Source organism: Sphaerodactylus townsendi, linkage group LG16 (assembly GCF_021028975.2).
Source record: "Sphaerodactylus townsendi isolate TG3544 linkage group LG16, MPM_Stown_v2.3, whole genome shotgun sequence".
In the NCBI taxonomy this organism is placed as follows: domain Eukaryota; kingdom Metazoa; phylum Chordata; class Lepidosauria; order Squamata; family Sphaerodactylidae; genus Sphaerodactylus; species Sphaerodactylus townsendi.
Genome location: NC_059440.1, coordinates 1501901 through 1520882, shown reverse-complemented (window position 1 = coordinate 1520882; position 18982 = coordinate 1501901). Strand labels below are relative to the sequence as shown.

At 49.6% G+C, this 18982-nt stretch overlaps 2 protein-coding genes across 2 annotated transcripts in view; both read left to right on the top strand.

Annotated features, from left to right (window-relative positions):
• The window catches only part of NLK (nemo like kinase), a 543928-nt gene that overhangs the window by 298825 nt on the left and 226121 nt on the right, over window positions 1-18982 (top strand). The gene's annotated exons all lie outside the window — the stretch shown is intronic.
• The window catches only part of SGSM2 (small G protein signaling modulator 2), a 131580-nt gene that overhangs the window by 35156 nt on the left and 77442 nt on the right, over window positions 1-18982 (top strand). The window lies entirely within an intron of this gene.

Genomic DNA, 18982 nt, shown 5'->3' with positions numbered 1-18982 from the left:
ACCCGTTTGCCATTTGGCCTCCAAACCAGGCAACAGCGAAGAATTACTGTCAATAAACCACTACCCCACAATACAAGGCAATAACCCCAAAACCATCTTTCCCACAAGAAAAGAAGCCTAGCAGGGGATCTTTTTTATTTTCTTTAAATGATGAATCAATCAGAACTCATTAACTGGCTAGAAAAACCTCTTCCAGAGACTCTGAAGGGCAGTCGCCAGTAAAAATCTGGCATTGCCGTCGAGCAGTTCTGGGAGCTCGTTTCTCTTCTGGCTCACCCTTCCTCCTCTTGTGCTGGAGTTGATCTCTCAGACTGCAGACTGCAACTGTTACCACAGTTGATTGACGCCCACTGCTCAAAGGTAATGCGTTTTGATTGATTCATGTCAGTTGCATGTCACAGTATGAATTTGAAACTGGAACTCTGCAATGCTAATCTGTTTTACCACACTCTCTGCAGGGGCAGTTTAACATGTTGCTGCGAGCAGTGTTATCATTATGAAGTTTTAATAGAAAAAATGACGGTCAGATCCTGTGGTGTGACCACTATCAAATGAGCAGATATTTAGCAAATTTAACTTGTATGGTATTAATATAAGGCAAATAACTGATTTTGAAAAAGTAGTCTCGTATAATCAATTGATGGAACTGATGGAATTGATGGAATTTGATGGAATTTGAAGATTTATTTTAAAATATTTTTTTTGTTCTTCCTTCTATCCTTTTTTTGGATAAAATTGTAAAAATTTGTTGAGTTAATATCATTTATTAACAAAGCCAAACAAAGAGGTGCAAGATGGCCCCAGAGAGGGTCATTGTGTTAGGTCTCGGACCCTTAAGCCAATAAATGGACTCTGAAGTACTGCAGAGATCCCGGCGATCCCCTCGAATCCTTCTGGCGATTATGCTCCTATCTGCATCCTTGGATTTCTGTGGGTTATGTCTCCCTTTGTTCCTGCGGACGCAGCCATAACCAAGCCGGAAGTCCCTACGGACTCTGAAGTATTGATGAGTAGTGTTTATTGAAGAGGCATCGAATCATCACACTGGTAACGCCAGTTCTGATGAAGCTGGCATTCACAGCCCCCTTTATCCCCTGAGCGAGCCTCCCAAGAATTTGTGAAAAACAACCTTTGGAGCTAAGGCGCCCCAAGAGAGCACCACCTGGCTTCCTGCCCCACCAGATAACAAAGGCAACATTGTTCCCATGGGACAAGAGGGCCAGGGGAAGCCTAGTTGTCTACGAGCGTGTGAAGCCATAAAGCAGATCACGGAAAGAATGCACAGAGGGCAGAGGATACATATAGCAGGCTGGTTACATATATCTTAATAGCAGCAGCAATTTGTTATTTTAAGCAGTTACCCAGTTCCCAGAATGCATCGCAGTCAGCTAGATAGCTCCCCCTGATAGCACATTGAGCGAAGGAGGGGCTTGAAGAGTGCAAGGTCTCATTAATCTGCAGTAACGCGGTTCTCATCTCCCCTGTGATCTGCACTTGCACTGCTCCAGTGGAGGAATCATTCAGGCAGCACATGATTGGATTCTTTCTGATCTGTGTGTCTCTATAGCATGGTTAGAATGTCTGTCAAGGATCTGGGAGATCCAGGTTCGAATCCCCTCTCTGCCATGGAACCTCTCCAGATGACTTTGGGCCTCTTCAAAAATTTTATTCTAATATACTTTGCAGGGTTGTTGGGAGGATAAAATGGAGGGAAGGAAGAAGAAGAAGAGTTGGATTTATATCCCCCCTTTCTCTCCTGAAAGGGGCTTACAAACTCCTTTCCCTTCTCCCCTCACAACAAACACCCTGTGAGGTAGGTGGGGCTGAGAGAGCTCAGAAGAACTGTGACTAGCCCAAGGTCATTCAGCTGGCATGTGTGGGAGTGCACAGGCTAATCTGAATTCCCCAGAGAAGCCTCCACAGCTCAGGCAGCAGAGCGGGGAATCAAACCCGGTTCCTCCAGATTAGAGTACACCTGCTCTTAACCACTATGCCACAAGCCTCTTTGGGTCCCCATTGGGGAGCAGGCCCAGGAGTAAATAAATTCGTAGCGATCTGTTGACATTCCTATGGGAAGGGACAGTTTCTGGGTATTTGTTCATTGCTTCTCTCAAAATGTGACCAACAAATCGCAAATATGTTATGACAAGTTAAGAAGCAAAGTTTGGGCAGATGGGGAAGTATTTATTTACGTGTAGTGATCTTAGCATCGTTGCTTCTTTCCAAACCGAGGTAATTTCTTCTTTGTCACATGATGATTGTGATCTGTACTCTCTTATTTATGATAATGATATCTTTGCCTTTTTTCCCTTATGGAACAACAAACTTTTCCAGTAAAATCTAAATTTAAAAATAAAAAGGCAAAGGTCAATCAACATATTCTCTATCACTTCTGTGTCACAAACTGAGTACAATGTATAAGTCATTACAATCAGCAGCCATTAGGAGCCCCTGGGCCCAACAGATGGCAGCTGTCAAGATTGTCATGCCCTTATATAAAGCCGTGGTGCGACCGCACTTGGAGTCCTGTGTCCAGTTCTGGTCGCCGCATCTCAAAAAGGATATTGAGGAGATAGAAAAAGTGCAGAGAAGGGCGATGAGGATGATTGAGGGACTGGAGCACCTTCCCTATGAGGAGAGGCTGCAGCGTTTGGGACTCTTTAGTTTGGAGAGGAGACGGCTGAGGGGGGATATGATTGAAGTCTACAAAATTATGCATGGGGTAGAAAATGTTGACAGAGAGACATTTTTCTCTCTTTCTCACAATACTAGAACCAGGGGGCATCCATTGAAAATGCTGGGGGGAAGAATTAGGACTAATAAAAGGAAACACTTCTTCACGCAACGTGTGATTGGTGTTTGGAATATGCTGCCACAGGAGGTGGTGATGGCCACTAACCTGGATAGCTTTAAAAGGGGCTTGGACAGATTTATGGAGGAGAAGTCGATCTCTGGCTACCCATCTTGATCCTCCTTGATCTGAGACTGCAGACCAGGTGATTGGGAGCAGCAGCAGCAGAAGGCCCTTGCTTTCACCTCCTGCCTGTGAGCTCCCAAAGGCACCTGGTGGGCCACTGCGAGTAGCAGAGAGCTGGACTAGATGGACTCTGGTCTGATCCAGCTGGCTTGTTCTTGTGTTCTTATGTCAAGAGGACGTGTGACGTGACTGGCCAGATGCACAAATCTCGCATCGAGTCCCTCAGGTGTAAGGAGCCGGGCTCTGGTGAAGCCTGTGTGAAGGGGTTCCATACCTGCGGTGTGTTCTCTGAAGTGCTGTGCTCCCTGGGGGCACTTTGCAAATCATTAATAATAATTAACAACATTAAGGGTGTTTGGTATTTACAAGCATTGTCCTGGATATGCAAGTCAGAGTCGTGTGCTGTTTCTGGCATCAGCTCTCCGTGGTCTCAGGCAGAGGTCTGTCAGGGCACCTCTATTTGATTCTTCTAATTGGAAAATGGCAGGAATTGAAGCAGGGACCTCCCAAACCTCCCAAACAGGCCCTCTGCCGTTGAACCATGACTGCTCTTTTTAAAAAACAACATGAAACTGCCTTCAGCTGAGTCAGGCCAGTGAGCTGCCGTGGTCAGTCTTGTCCACTTTGCCTTGTGACTCCTCTCTCCAGAATCTCAAACTCTGGGTCTTTCTTGTCACCAACTACTTGGTCCTTTTAACTGGGGGCATCAGGGATTGAACTTGGGACCTTGTGTCTGCCAAGCAGATTCTCTCCCACTGAGCTGTGTCCCCTTAGTACTCTTAGTACTCTTCAACTCTTACCCTCTAAACGTCGCTACAGAGCACTGCACACCAAGACAACTAGACATAAGAACAGTTTTTTCCCGAATGCCATCACTCTGTTAAACAAATAATTCCCTCGATAATGTCAAACTATTTATTATATATTTATTATATAATTACTGCACTACTTTTTTCATCATTCCTATTACCCATCTCCTCCCAATTATGACTGTATGACTATAGCCTGTGCTGACATTTCATTTTATTTTATGATTTTACATTTTATGTTTTTATTACTATTGATTGTTTCCTGATTGCTTACTAGACCTATATGACAATCATTAAGTGCTGTACCTTATGATTCTTGACAAATGTATTTTCTTTTATGTACACTGAGAGCATATGCACAAATTCCTTGTGTGTCCAATCACACTTGGCCAATAAAGATTCTATTCTATTCTATTCTATTCTATTCTATTCTATTCTATTCTATTCTATTCTATTCTATTCTATTCTATTCTATTCTATTCTAGTATATAGACCCAAAGCTGCCTTATCCCCTTTCTCTGCTCTGACTGGCAGTCACTCTCCAGGGTCTCAGGGAGAGGGCTTTTGTGCTTGAGCCCTCTAACTGGAGATGTTGGTGACTGAACTAGGGACCTCCTACATGCCAAGCCAGATGTTGTCCGGCTGAGCATAAGCCAGGGAGTTGTTTTCTAGCCTGAGGTTTTGACTGAGGGCAATTTTCATGAGCCAGTGAGGACTCTGATGTAGAGCCTGAAGACACCATGGATTCAGAACTGGTTCCTCACGAGGAGGTGCAGGCAACAGAGCCAGCTCCAAGCCCTTCCCTGCCAGTCGAGACAGAGCCTGCTGCCAAGCAGCTGGGAGAGCCATCAGAAACCTCAGATGGCTTGAAGAACAAGGAGACAAAGACGGAGGCTGCAGCTACAGTGTAACAGGAGAAGCTCTCGAATTGCTGCTCGGTATGGCAGAAGGCCCTGTGAGCTAGACATCTGCATCTGAGGAGGACTCCACGGGAGCCTGACCCCGTTAGCAGGGGTGTTTTACTTAAGCCCTGTCTTAGGGTTGGCTTCTGCCGGGGTGCAAGGAGTGTCTTCACTGGGAAGCTCCATACACCTGGTCCTCAGCTGGTCCTCAGCTTCTCTGAAGTCTGGTTCTCAGCTGCCTGCCTGGACCTCCTGCCTGTGTTGACTCTGCACCGCCTTTGCTTGCCGCCTGCCCTGACTCCGGACTGCCTGACGACACCTTTGCCTGCCACCTCCCTTGGCCCTGGGACTGTCTGACCACGCTTTCGCTGCTGGTAGCGCAGCCGTGATGTGAGAGAGGCTGATGGCTCCTGTCTGCCATCATTTCCTGGGCCTGCAGGGTGAGCAGCCGGGGGCGTGTTTGTTTTGGGGCTCTTGGAATGAAAAAGTTGCCCCCCCCCCACTAACCAGCCATCAAAACACAGGTCGCCAACATTACCTTTCATTTAGTTCATTTACAACCTCCCTGCAGTCCTCAACGTCTGCCATTGAGAGTGAGCTCCCCCAAAAGCTCCCTGGGAAAGGGCAGCCCTGAAGAGTCCCGCCAAAGGTTTGCTCCTGTGTTGGGCCTCTGCTGAGCCGACCAGGGATGAGCAACTTGGCGAGAAGCTGCAGAAGAGACGCGTGTGACATTCCCTCCTTGGATCGGCAGACCAGATGAGGTCTCCCCACTGGCTGGCCAGGAATAAATAATCAATCCCTTTCCTGGTTAGTGAAGCAGTAACTTCTGCTAGCCGTGTTTCAGCTTTTCTAGATCCACCTCCTTCAGATGACCCTATAGCAGTGGTGGCGAACCTATGGCACTCCAGATGTTCATGGACTACAATTCCCAACAGCCCCTGCCAGTTGGCCAATTGGCCATGCTGGCAGGGGCTGGTGGGGATTGTAGTCCACACACATCTGGAGTGCCATAGGTTTTCCACCACGGTCCTATAGAATTATGTGCATCCTCTTTAATCTTGGCTCGACAACACTGGTGGTGTACGTCATTGGAAGGATTCTGATGGTAACCTTTTTGGGAATCCCCACAACAACCACTCTAGAGTGAAAAGGCTGCTGTTCTGCACTTGTTTGGGTGAGCAACAGCAGAGGAGGGTGGCATTTCACTGCAGTGACACAAAAGGTGCTAACAGGAGACCTTGGCAGGGTGTTTGGGTGGCTGTCCCTCGTGTCGATGGCGAAGGGCCAGTGCTGACGTTTGGATGACTGGAGCATTCTTAATCTCTTTGCTGCTGGAGTCTGGGGAGATTCTTCATATGTGCCAGTCCATTAAGACATCACAGCCTCTGGCAGGACATTATTTATTACCAGCAGGAGCCGGAAGCTGCGTCATGTCTCTGGCTGTCAGGGCTATTGGCCAAGAGGCAGCATTGAGGAACTGGGCAATTGTTGCCAGCTCCAGAATAGCTCAGTTGCCCAGTTGTCCCCACGAGCAGGCCCCCTTTCTAGTTGGCGGGCAATAAAGGCAGGATTCCCCAGGGTCTCAGGTGTGGGCTGTATCAGTAGTGATGAGCAATCTTTGAAATAGCCAGGTTCATTTCCTAGGCAGTGAAATGGGTCAGCGAAAAGTCCACCCTGGGATAACTTCAGCTCTTGTTATTCTGTTTGGATTTCCAAGTTTAGTTCACATCTAGCCCATTCTCCTCATCTGTCTACCTGCTTGCCCCCAGTCAAACCAATCACTTTATGGATTGCCTGACTGGAGAATGGGGTACTGGAGCCACACGCATGTAAGGGCAGGGTGAGGCATGCTGGATGAAACCAGTGGTTCATCTGTTCTGGCATCACAATCACGCAGTGGCCAACCAGTTACTCTGGAGGGCCAAGAACAGGGTAAAGAGTCCAAGGCCTTTCCCCTAAGCTGCCTCCTGCACTGATCGTCAGGGATGAGTGCGCCTGAATATGGAGGTTCTGTTTAGTCACCATGGCTGAGGAGGGAGCGCTCTTCCACGAGTCCCCTTTTGAAGCCATCCCTGCTCGAGGCCACGCTTCAATCCCTCACTGAACAAAGTGTTTTCTTTTTTCTGTCCTGAGTCAATCATCTACTTCATTGGCTGCCCCTGAGTTCTCGCATTTGGCGGGGAGTTCTCTCAGTCTGCTGCCTCCCATTCAGACATAACTGTATAAACCTCTTTCCTGTCCCTCCGTTAGTCATCCTTCCTGCCAATGAAGTAAACCACCCTAGCCAAAAGCAGCCAATGCAGTGCAGATTCTGTGCCCCCCCCCCCCCAAATCACACTGACTTTGAGGACGAAAATTTATGGAACACGGGGGGAAATCACCCAACAAACTCCACAAGGAGGTAGTCATGCCCCTTTTGTCATGAATGAACTGATTTAAATGCTTTAATGAACATCCAGAACCATCCTATCCTGCAGTCTTTTTAAAGAAGTCGCCTGCCAGCAAAGTGTTGTTTGAAGCCCAGGGCAAATTGGCGTGATTTGCGTGGCGGTGGGGACGCTGACCTTCTACGTCTTCCTCCAGTGACTGATTAATTCGCCAGTCAGATGTCGTCAATGGACTTCTGCTCATCTGAGCCGCATTCATGTTCCAAATAGATTGTAAAGCCTTAAAAAAACCCTCTCTTGTGCGGTGACCTGTGGGGCCTGTGGGGCCGTGCCAAAGGGTAGGAACACAGCAATTTATGTATTGATTTATTAGATGTGCCACCTCCCTTTTCCCAGTTATAGTCATGCTTAGGGTGGTTCACATCACAACTGAAACAATAAATTTAAAAAGCAATGCAATAATTAAACCCCATTATTAAAATTCTAACTTTGAATCCAATCAGCACCCTTAATAAAATGTAATACCCTGATGGAGACAACCAAAGTAGGAGGGGAGGGAGGAAAAAGGGAAGGAAGGCAAGCAGCAAAATGACAGACGGCAAAAAATGTTACACATCATAGGAGGAGAGTGTCGGCCTGGCGGAACAGCTCAGTCTTGCTGGCCCTGTAGAATTGCATCACACGGGGCCCGGGTTTCATCCCACAGAGAGTTCCATGAGGTCAGAGCCAGACCCTGGTTGAGGACAGCTGGATGCTTCTGGGGCCATGGGCCACCATCAGATGGTTTCCAGTGGACAATAACACTCTCTGGAGGGTTTGTCAGGAGAGGTCATCCCACAGGAACATTTAGGGATTTGAAGGTTAACATCCAAACCTTGAATCTGATTCGGTTCTCAACTTGGAGCCAGTTATATTTGTGGTCTGCATCAGTTTCCACGCAGGGCCAAGGGTAGCCCCACACAGAGTGAGTTACAGTAGTCTAACCTGGAGGTGACCATTGCACGGATCACCCTGGCGGGATTGGGGCGAGGCAGATTGGGCAACAGCTGCCTAGCCTGGAAAAGAGGAAGTGATGTCACTCTGGCTGTGCTTGTGACCTGTGCTTCCATAGAAAGGAAGGCATTTAGAATCACACCTAGGCTGCTGGTGGTCGGTGCTGGAGTTGATGTCTCTCCATCCAAGGTCAGAAGTGGTGACCTGATCCTGGGTCTTCCCTGCCCAGCCGTAGGATCTCCATCATAGATGGATTTCGTCTCATCTGGCCAATGCGTCTGGGATGGTGTCCAACTGGCCGCCCATCCATAGATAATAGCTGGATGTCATCTGCATGCTGAGGACAGCCAAAGCTCGAAACTCCCAGCTGGCCGGGCAAGAGGCTGCTTCCCCACCCAAGAGGCTCCAGGTGCCCGAGGGTTCTCTCCCCCGGCACCACACGGAGACGGTTCTTAACGACAAAAGCCAAAAGCACATTTATTGGGTAAATTCCTGCTGTGAAAAAATGGCATTCAGTGTTGCTCAGCTGTAAAACAATTCCAAATCCCTGTGGAAACAAAGCCTCCTTCGCTGCAGGCATTGAGGTCTCCCATGTACCTCCCACAGCCCTGAGGCCACCACTGGAGAGCTCCTGTTAAGGAAATGATGCCGTGGGCGATTCCTGGTACTTCCTGGTAAGGCTGGGAATAAATTGTCATCTCATAGGAAAGGTAGAACTCCTCCTCTCCCTTCTGTGACATCAGAGCAGCTCAGCCAGTGGCAGCAGCAAGGGAGGTGGAGCAACCGGGTGGCTCAGTGAGGGGATGAGCAACAAATCTGCTGCCTGCTGTAGAAGGACTATGTGGTGCTGTAGTTTGGACGAAGGCAGTGATGGGGAACCTTTTTGAGACCGAGTCCCCAAACTGCAACCCAAACCCCACTTATTTATTGCAAAGGGCCAACCCGGCAATTTAACCTGAATGCTGAGGTTTTAGTTTAGAAAAAACCGGTTGGCTCCCTCTTCCTCCGCCCCACCCGCTCGAGCAGGGGCCAGCCTGCTCTAGCCTGCAGCAAGTCCCGCACGCACCGCTCTGTGCCTCCCTAGCACCTCTGCCTCCTCTGTGCCCCCCCCCCTTGGGCAACAGTCACCCGGAGCACAGGCACCAGGCCCACCAGCTGGGTCCTCCCTGCTCACCATGACGCGTGCACATCGTGCTCAGTGGCCCAGGCCAGCCTAGGGGTGTGTGTGTGTGTGGGGGGGGGATTTCCCGCCCCCCACATGACGAACTCTGTTTGCTCGTGCCCACAGAAAGGGCTCCGAGTGCCACCTCTGGCACCCGTGCCATAGGTTCGCCATCACTGGACTAAGGTCTGGGGTAGCCAGGATTCAATCCCTGCGAGGCCACGGAAGCAGGGATGGACCAGCCATTTAACTGAAGGAAAATCCCCAGGGGGCCGTTGCCCTAGAGGCCTGCTGGTGGCCCAGAGATTCAAACTTGGTCATCCCAGGTCCTAGACTGATGCTCCAAGGGGTCAGTTGGCTCTGACCACTCAGACCGTCTGCTCTTGTACCACGGCCATTTTGTGGAATGAGGCACAATGCCCATTGCTGGTGTGGCCGAGCTCAGTGACCCCTGCAGTGCGGGCTTGTGGGATCACAGGGGCCTTTCAGCCAGACTTCCCCCAGGGCCATCTGCACCTCCCAGTGTGCTCTGGCATGGAGCCAGAGCCCGTGGAGCCAAACTCACAGGGAACTGGCAGCGCCCAGCCTTGATGTATTCGCCCCGGCCCTGCAGGTCCTGCAGCTGGTGACGTATCACGAGGGAGGGGGGCTGCAGTGCTGGCTATAATTGCACCCTCTTTGCTGACATTGAGATACATAAACTTGCACTTTCAAACTCTATTCAAACTGGAGAGGCGTCTCACAGCACACGAACCTATTTTCCACTTGAGCGCTACAGGCTTTTGTAATTAAACTGGTTATTTTTCAAATGTTAGAAGTCCTGTTGTGGGTGAATCAAAATGCCCACACTGATTGGCTTACCTTGAAATTGGCTTTCATAATTCTAAAGTGTGGCACATAGATAATTTATTTGGGGGGGGAGGAATGCGGGGGTGGGGGGAGACTACTGGGACTGGGCGCTACAGGATCTGTTTCCATGGATGGAGGATGGTCTAGAAATTTAAATCTGGATCTAAAAGATCAAACAAACTGCTCTGTTCTGCACCTTGTTCCTGTTTCTCTCCTACTTACCGGTACTTATTTTCTTCCTGACGCGTTGAGCGAGCCACACTTTGAGAGCAGCCCAGACATCCTGTGACTTGTCACTGTTCCTTTCTGTTCCCCTCACCTGGTACTCCAGGAGCAGCAGTGGCGTAAGAGGTTAAGAGCTCGTGTATCTAATCTGGAGGAACCGGGTTTGATTCCCAGCTCTGCCGCCTGAGCTGTGGAGGCTTATCTGGGGAATTCAGATTAGCCTGTGCACTCCCACACATGCCAGCTGGGTGACCTTGGGCTAGTCACAGCTTCTCGGAGCTCTTTCAGCCCCACCCACCTCACAGGGTGTTTGTTGTGAGGGAGAAAGGGCAAGGAGATTGTCAGCCTCTTTGAGTCTCCTGCAGGAGAGAAAAGGGGGATATAAATCCAAACTCCTCCTGCTCCTCCTGCTCCTGCTCCTGCTCCTGCTCCTCCTCCTCCTCCTCCTCTTCTTCTTCTTCTTCTTCTTCTTCTTCTTCTTCTTCTTCTTCTTCTTCCTCCGTCACTCTCACACGTCGTGGCTTGTGGTTCTTGTTGAGACAACTCCTTAAAAAATTTGACTCGGACATCTTAACCATTTATAGTTAGTTTTAAACTTGGCACAGGATAGCTAAGGATGGAGGGAACAAACAAGTCTGAGGATTTTGCTTTATTTATTTAGATATGTATACCTTCCGTACCTGAATGGCAGACACCCCCCCTCCCCCTCCCCCCGGGAAAGCAATGGCCGCCTGCCTCTGGCCTAGAACTCACGGTGGTTGAGGCTGCTTCTTTCCTCCTGGTGGGGATTCAAAGCAGCTGACAATATTATTTTCCTCTCCTTCATTTGATCCTAGCAACGGCCCTGTGAGGTAAGTTAAGCTAAGTGACAGTGGCTGGCCCAACAATGCCCACTGAGCCTCCGGGGCAGAGCAGGAATTCGAACCTGCATCTCCTGATCCTAGCATGGCATTTTAAACACTGCACCATACTGGTTTTCCTTGGGAATGTGTTTCTTTGTGATGTCTGCTTGCAACTTTGGGGTGTGTGTGTGTGTGTGTGTGTGTGTGTGTGTGTGTGTGTGTGTGTGTGTGTGTGTGTGCTCCCTTTTAAAAGAAATCTGCATGTGCTGTACCACAAAACCATGGTTATTGATGCACAAAATAACTGCTCTTTACTACAGTATCTCCCTGTTGCATGGCACATTTTGAATGCAATGCCCTGCCACGCCTGTCTGGAAATAACCCCCCTCCCACCCCCGCTGGTCACTGTTGCTTTGTTGGCTTTGGGATATTTCAATGCCTGTCGTGTGGCTGGCTCCTTGCCGTGTTCTCGCGCTGAAGAACTGATGCCCAGTTAATTATTCTTTTGCTGTCAACAAGCTCTTTTTCTAGCCAGCTCAAGTCTGCTCCTGGTGCTTGTTGCAATGAGACCATTAGTGCCGTCTTCTCCCCACCTCATTTCTTCCTCCTTGGCAGGCAACAGCCTTCAGTTATTTCTTGATCTCCACGGTGTTTTAAACTGGTTGTTGCTGGCATTTTAAGGAGTCCCAGAAGCTTAAAACACAGGTATGATTCTCAGTGAACTGGCTGCCTCCTTGATGTAAACGTCATGTTAAAAAAGATCCCTGCCGTCTGCTAGACCTGCCCCCCTGCTTGTGCAGTTGGCATCCGTTGCAAATTGTAAAAGGCAGCGAGAGTCCAGAGGCACCTGAGAACACCTGGCCTCAGCCGTTGGGAGGCAGGTGCTCTTCCACCTGGTCAGACACATCTGACTCAGGGAAGCTTCTGTTCGTCTGGGACAGTGGTGGCGAACCTTTGGCACTCCAGATGTTCTGGACTACAATTCCCATGGCCAATTGGCCATGCTGGCAGGGGCTGATGGGAATTGTAGTCCATACCATCTGGAGTGCCAAAGGTTCGCCACCACGGGGCTGGGAGATGCTGCTGGACTCCTGGGTTCATTTGGCAGCCATCGACTTAATAGGGGCTTCTGCGCGGAAGGGTGGCCCTCAGGGGCTGCGGAAGCCCTCCCCCCTCCAAATCCAGAGGCTCTAGGAAGTGGTTTTTGTATATGATTTATTTGATCAACTGACGCTCCCCCCTCCCTTTGCTTCCCAATGAAAAGATGGCTAACAGAATTTTAACACGTGCAGTTACAATTAACATTCAACAGCTGGTCTTGCCAGCTTGGCTGTCTTGCTGGTCTGTCGTTGCTTCCACAAGCAAGCAGCCAGCCCTCATTGTTTCTGGGGGTGGCTTGAAAATGGGAGACTGCTGACATCCGTCAAGGCGGCCTCCAGTGTCCAGCGTATGGCCTTGCATGAGGGATGCGAATAGTCCTTGTGCACGTTGGATGCAGAATTGGGCTCACTTGGGTGGTTTCTGCACAGCCCAAACATAACGGGTTGAGGAAGCTATTTGTTCCATTTGGGGGGAGGACTTTGCCCAGGGCTCTCCTCCCAAAACGGGTCCAGCCGGCTATTTTCCCCTCAATGAAGGTTTTACAAAAATCGCCCCACTAGTGATCTTTTTGGAGAAACCAAAGTTGCCGCAGCAACCCGGACTGTTTGCAGTTGCTTCCTGGAGGGGTGAAGTCTCCAGTGCGAAGGCAAACAGGGGAACCCGGGTCCATTAATAACATGTTATGTTATTAATGTGCTTAAACCACCCAGTGTGCGTAGTTGTGAGGCTTTTTTGTGGTGGAGATGTTATGTCTTCACAATAAGCCTCCAGACTCAGCAATCCAACTTTTATTAAAAGTACAACCAAGCACACTATAAGACTCTAACTCTAACAGCTGCAGGCACTTCCCTTCTTTACATGTCCTTAAGTACTTATCTCTTAAAGGAACATACACACTATACCACAGGAGAGCGGTGAAGAAGGGAACTCCAGAGATTTACAGGACAAGAACTGCTTATCAGGAACATCTGGTGATCTCAAATACAGGCAATGTTACTGTAAAACATACAGATGATAAAGATGGATCAGAAAACCCAGCATGCTAAACACCATGTAAACGATTCAGCTTTGCTCATGGTTGTAAGCAGAAAGCTCCATCAAATCAAAGAGGCCTGTAGAAATCTTGGACACCCGAGTGACACAATGTGTTTGCAAAAGCTGACCAGTGGCTCGTTTTCGTTTTCCCAAATGGCAGCGCTTGTAGTCCCTTGTTCTCCCCTACGCAGCGTGTCTGTGCTTTTGTTCTGTTTTGCTTGTGATGCCAGCTGAGGCAGCAGTCGTGCTCCTCTGCGGGATGTTGTGTTCAGAGTTGAACGTAGCAGCCCAGAGACACACCGTGTGAGCCCAGCCATCCCCCAGGGGAGTGCTTCTGTCGCCTCCGCCAGCGTCACATTTAAACTAGGGCTTCCTTCTGACAGAACAGGCGCAAAGGAGAGAGATTCACACTGGGAGGCCCCGCCAAAGCATCTTGCCTGTGGCAAAATTGGGCAGAGCCAGACTTTGACTGACTTGGGATGTATCAACGAGGTGGCGGCATTTGGGGCTTTGAGAACGTCTTTCTCCAGCCTCAGGAGTGTGAACGTCTGAGGCAGAAAGGCAGACGGAAGGCCAAATGTCAGGGAGGCTGAAGGAAACGCCTGGTGGCCAAGTTTTCTGAATCACAGGCAGCGTATTTGGAAACTTCACAGTCAGTAGTGCTCAGTGTGTTTGAGATATAAAGTCAATTTAATGTCATGGCAGCCCACAACTATTACACCCGTTCTACCTGGGAGAGAGGCTTTGAATGTGTGGTAGGGATGCGTACGACTGGGTTTTTCAAACAAGAACTGGGTAGGCCCACATTCAAAGCCCAGCTCAGTTATGAAGCTCGCTGGAGGCCCTTTTGGGCCAGCCATTCTCTCAGCATTACCTGCCTGACAGGGTTGTTATGAGGACAGCGGGGGGCGGGGGGGGGGAGCCCTCTCTGAACTCCTTGGGGAAAAGTGGGATAAAAACGAACAAAAGTCAACTTCAGAGCTGCTGCACGCGGTGGAAGGGAGGGAAATGTTACTCCACAACATCTGGGCGTTTTAACACCTCTGTGACGTGTGTTTAAGGTTCAGTGGCATTTTCTTCCATTTGATTATGCAGACAACACATGTGTGTGTGTTACATAAGAGCCGAGGAGGTTGCTGTGCGCCTGCTGCTCTGACAACCGCAAAGGAGAAGAGAGAGAAAATTGTGCAGAGAAGATAATTAGATTTTGCTGACTTGCAAATGCAGTTAGGGCCTCCTGGCTGCCTGCTTCTGAGCAGTGGGCTCTGGTTCTGTCCCACCCCACCCCACCCCACCCCACCCCCATGCTGCAGAGCCCAGCTGTGGCCAGAGATGCCAACCAAATCTGTTGCTTGGCATTTAGCGCTGCGAACATGAGAATCAATTCCGCCCCACACTCCACAGAAGCCTGGCCAAATGCGACTGCCTCTTGCAAATCATTCATCGATAGGCATCCTTAAAAAAAAAGACACACAAAAATATCGCAGAGAGGAGGGATTCATAGCAATGGAACAGACCCCAGTACAGCAGCACCTTGAAGATGGACAGCATGTATTTCAGCATGAGCTTTTGTGAATCCCACTGAAATAAATGGAATAAATGCTCGTCTATTAGGTACCAGTGGACTGTTTATTTTTCTCTGACAAACAAACATGGCTACTCTTTTTAAGACAGAGATTCATCCTATAAGATCACCCTAAGGTGTAAGGGAGGGGGGAGCAGAGACAGAGCCAGGTTAACCAGGTGGGAAATGCAGCATTAAATTCTCTTTTTTTGCTGAACTCTACATAATGGGAGTTCAGCAAAAAGTTGGCTGCGACTTGAAGGCACTTTATGCCCATTCACACGCTAACTCTGAGCAGCCCTAGATGGAAATTGTTTCTGAGGAGCTGTAAGTGTTACCCCCAGGAAAATAAACAAAATATTTTCCTGAGTCAAGTTGCCTGGCTACACTGGCACCATGCCTGGACGCGGAGACTTGTGTGGTTCAGAAGCCTCCATAAGGCTCACAGAGAACGCTTATGTATGCTTGTGCCAATGATATATGGTTTCCCGCTTGTTTATGCCATTCTAGGATGTAATAAAAGCCCCTTTAGAGTTGAATTTATTATTTTCTTACTGTTTAGGATTTTAGTCTGACTAGGTTCTCTAGTTAGTTTAAGGTTCTGTTATTGTTAGGTTTAGGAAAAGTCTTGCCTGTAAGAATATGTGTTTATCCCTTTAAGGTTTCCCTAATGTTTAAGTTTAGAAATATTATTTTTGAAATTTGTGTCTGATGGCCAAAGCAGTGGCCTGAAAGGTTTGCTATTAAGGGACAAGGAAGGTGGCTCTGGAATGCCGCTGAGACCAACGCCCAGCCGACCCCTTGGCAAAGACAAAGACCCTCTTTGGACTTGCAAATCGGATCTGCTGCCAGCACCCAGAGGTCCCCAGGCGTTGGAATTACGTGCAGGGACCGCCATTGGATAGTTTGAACTTTTCTTTGTTACAGTAGCATGAGGCGGGAGCCTCAGGATATTACTGAAGGGTACAGCCATCTGATAGAGGAGATAGCTGGGTGCGGCAGCGAGCCCACCTGGAATTGTATGAACGGACCTTATCTGCTTTCCATTCAGCACCATTGCGAGATCTCGCGGGAAGACGCTTGACAGTGAGATTTGTAATCTCTCTCAGAAGTTGTAAATGTATCCTGTTTTTCGTGTGGTTTGGTTTGGTGTTTTGGAGAGGGACTTGCCCCCTGTCCTCCCCTTTTACCTGCCCCTTTGCCCCTTTGAAGTTTGGGAATAAAAGTTCTTGCACTGCGTTGCAAGCGCATGATTCTCCTGCCTGAGCTGTGACCATCACTTCCAAATAAAATCCTTTGCTTTGAGGAACGCCGGCTTCCTGCGCCTCATTAAGTTGCTGAGCTGAAATCACTTATCGTTACCCGAGCAGCAGCGGTAACATAAGGGGGAGACAAGGAACATGCCCCATAATTGCTACCTGGAGTGAAATTCCTTCCCCCCCCTACTTAGCCTGGTTTTCCGGCTGCGCATCCTTTTGCGTATGATGTCGTGTTGTTATCTCTGCTGACACGCAACGTGGCCGTTGATGTATGATTTCATTACTTTGCTTCCCCATTTCCCTGGGCGTCGTGATGGTTTGAGGCTGCTTTGGGAGCTCTCCCAGCAAATCCCCTGACATTTGATTTCCTTAATTTGCAGAGGCGGCTTCCTATTGCTGTGATGTTGGGGGGGGGAGGGGCAGGGGCCTTTGAGGCCCAGATGAGTGGGGCCTTCTTGTCGGCAGAAACCCATCTTGTCATGGCTAGACCCCTCCCCCCAATATGTTAGTTTTCTATATGCTATGTTTTTTTAAAAAACACAGAAGGCTCTTGTCGTGTCACCACCACCACCACCCCCCCCCACCACCCTGCCGGCTTCTGACCTTGCTCTTGGCCAGCACAGGACTTTCCTGCTCTGAGCTTGGCCTGTGGCCTCTTTGACCGTTGGACTTTCCTGCTGGCCCCTAGACATGCTGTCCGTTTTGTGTCATGAGGAAACTGGTCTTCAGCACTGTCACTCAAGCCTCTGAGGTGACTTCAGAGGAACATGGCGAAGACTGGGGCTCATCCTCCTCAGTGCCTCCAGCTCTTCTGAACTGTGTCCAGAGGTAACATGCTGTTGTCCTGCTTTGCCTTGGAAGCCGTGGGACCTGTCAGTGTGTTTTCCGGCATCGCTTGCTTCTCCCCAGTGACAAGAGCCAGTTCAGGCTTTCCCCATTTTGGTGGTACAGAAACAGCTTCAGAGGAGCCCAGGAGACATCCTTTTTCAGTCTGCAGCCCTTTTGCAGCTCGGAACCCCCCGTCCTCAGAAGATGCTGAGCTTGGGACCCCTCAACCGCAGGAACCCACTCCCCTTTCTCAAGTTTTGGAAATGAAAGCAGTGAGTCCCAGTGAGGCATCTCCACTCCACTGGCCAGGAGAGATCCTTGATCCAGACTCTTCTCCTTTTCTGGTCAGGAGCAGCAGTGGCATAGGAGGTTAAGAGCTTGTGTATCTAATCTGGAAGAACCGGGTTTGATTCCCAGCTCTGCCGCCTGAGCTGTGGAGGCTTATCTGGGGAATTCAGATTAGCCTGTGCACTCCCACACATGCCAGCTGGGTGACCTTGGGCTGGTCACAGCTTCTCGGAGCTCTCTCAGCCCCACCCACCTCACAGGGTGTTTGTTGTGAGGGGGGAAGGGCAAGGAGATTGTCAGCCCCTTTGAGTCTTCTGCAGGAGAGAAAGGGGGGATATAAATCCAAACTCCTCCTCCTCCTCCTCCTCTTGCTGTGATGCCAGCCAAGTGTGATGGAAACAGAATAATTCTAGTTTTCTTTTTCTGAGTTAAAAAATCTGGATGGCTGCGACCTCCGTCCCTCCCAGGGCCCTGGACAAGATCGTGCCAGAACAAAAATGTACGGAGCCACAGATGCTGGCTGCTGGGGGGAGAGGTTTAGGAAAGGTCCCTTCCCTGCATCTCCCTGCATCTCAGCACTCCTGCATTGCGCTGCAGCCAAACTTACGGGATGTGCCATCAGTCACGGGTGGCCCAATCGTGCCCCTTCTGCCTTGCTTGCCAGTGGATGAATAACCTTTCCCAGGCAACAGCCAGAGACGCAGCGATTCCTCAGAGCAAGCAAGAAAGTGTGTGTGAATCCGCTGCTGCCCTCTTCACTCTCTCCTGAACCCCGAGAGCCACCTCTTGTTTGCGGGCAGCATGGAAGCCGCCCCCTCCTCCGAAGGATCAGCACATCCCAGACCTTTTTTGAGCCGTGATGTGGCCACCATTTTCCTTTGATGTCACTTGCCACCAACTTGGGCAGGCTTCAGCTGTCCGTGCTGCAGAGTTGGAAAGGCCTCATCCTGAGACCACAGAGGGCCGCAGCTGGCAGGGTGGGTGGGAGGCAGGGAGGGAGGGGGGCTGACAGTGTGGTTCAGGGGAAGGCAGGCACAGGCACTGGGTTTCCCTCAAGAGCCACTGAGTAACAGCCAGGGGCATACCTAGGCAAACTGGCACCCGGGGACAAAACCTGAGTTTGGCGCCCCCCCCCCCGCCCCCGGCGTATGGGCAGCCACCCTCCCCCACCATGACCAAACAATGATTTTTGTACCAGCTCACAAAACACCTCCCACTCCCAGCAAAACATACATGGCTCTCTCACCACCAACTCTTTTCCTAATTTCCTAATCACAACAACCCTATGAGGTAGGTTGTTAGCCTGAGAAACAGCTCCAAGCCAGTGCAAGTGGGTATTAAGCATGTAAATCTCTCACCGTCACCTCCAACAAAACATTTACCAAACAAATGTCAGCACATCATCTCTCACAAAACACCTCAAAGTGGGGTCCACCCCCAAACAGCATCACTTTCAATGGTGTTAAAACTAGGGAGCTCAGATTCTTCTTTTAAATTCACCTGAAAGGGAGAATCTGGGGTCCCCGGTTAAAACAAAATTGAAAGTGATGCTGTTTGGGGGTGGATTCTCCCCCACCCTGAAACAGCATCACTTTTGAGGGTTGAAGATTCAGATGAAACAAATACCAGATTCAGCCGGAATCTGGGCAAATTTGGGCACATTTGGACAAAAAGTGTCCAATTATGTCCTGCCCAAATATGAACAAAAGCGAATGCAAGGTATTTGGGCTTTTGTGGGTGTATTTTTGATGTTTTTCGGCC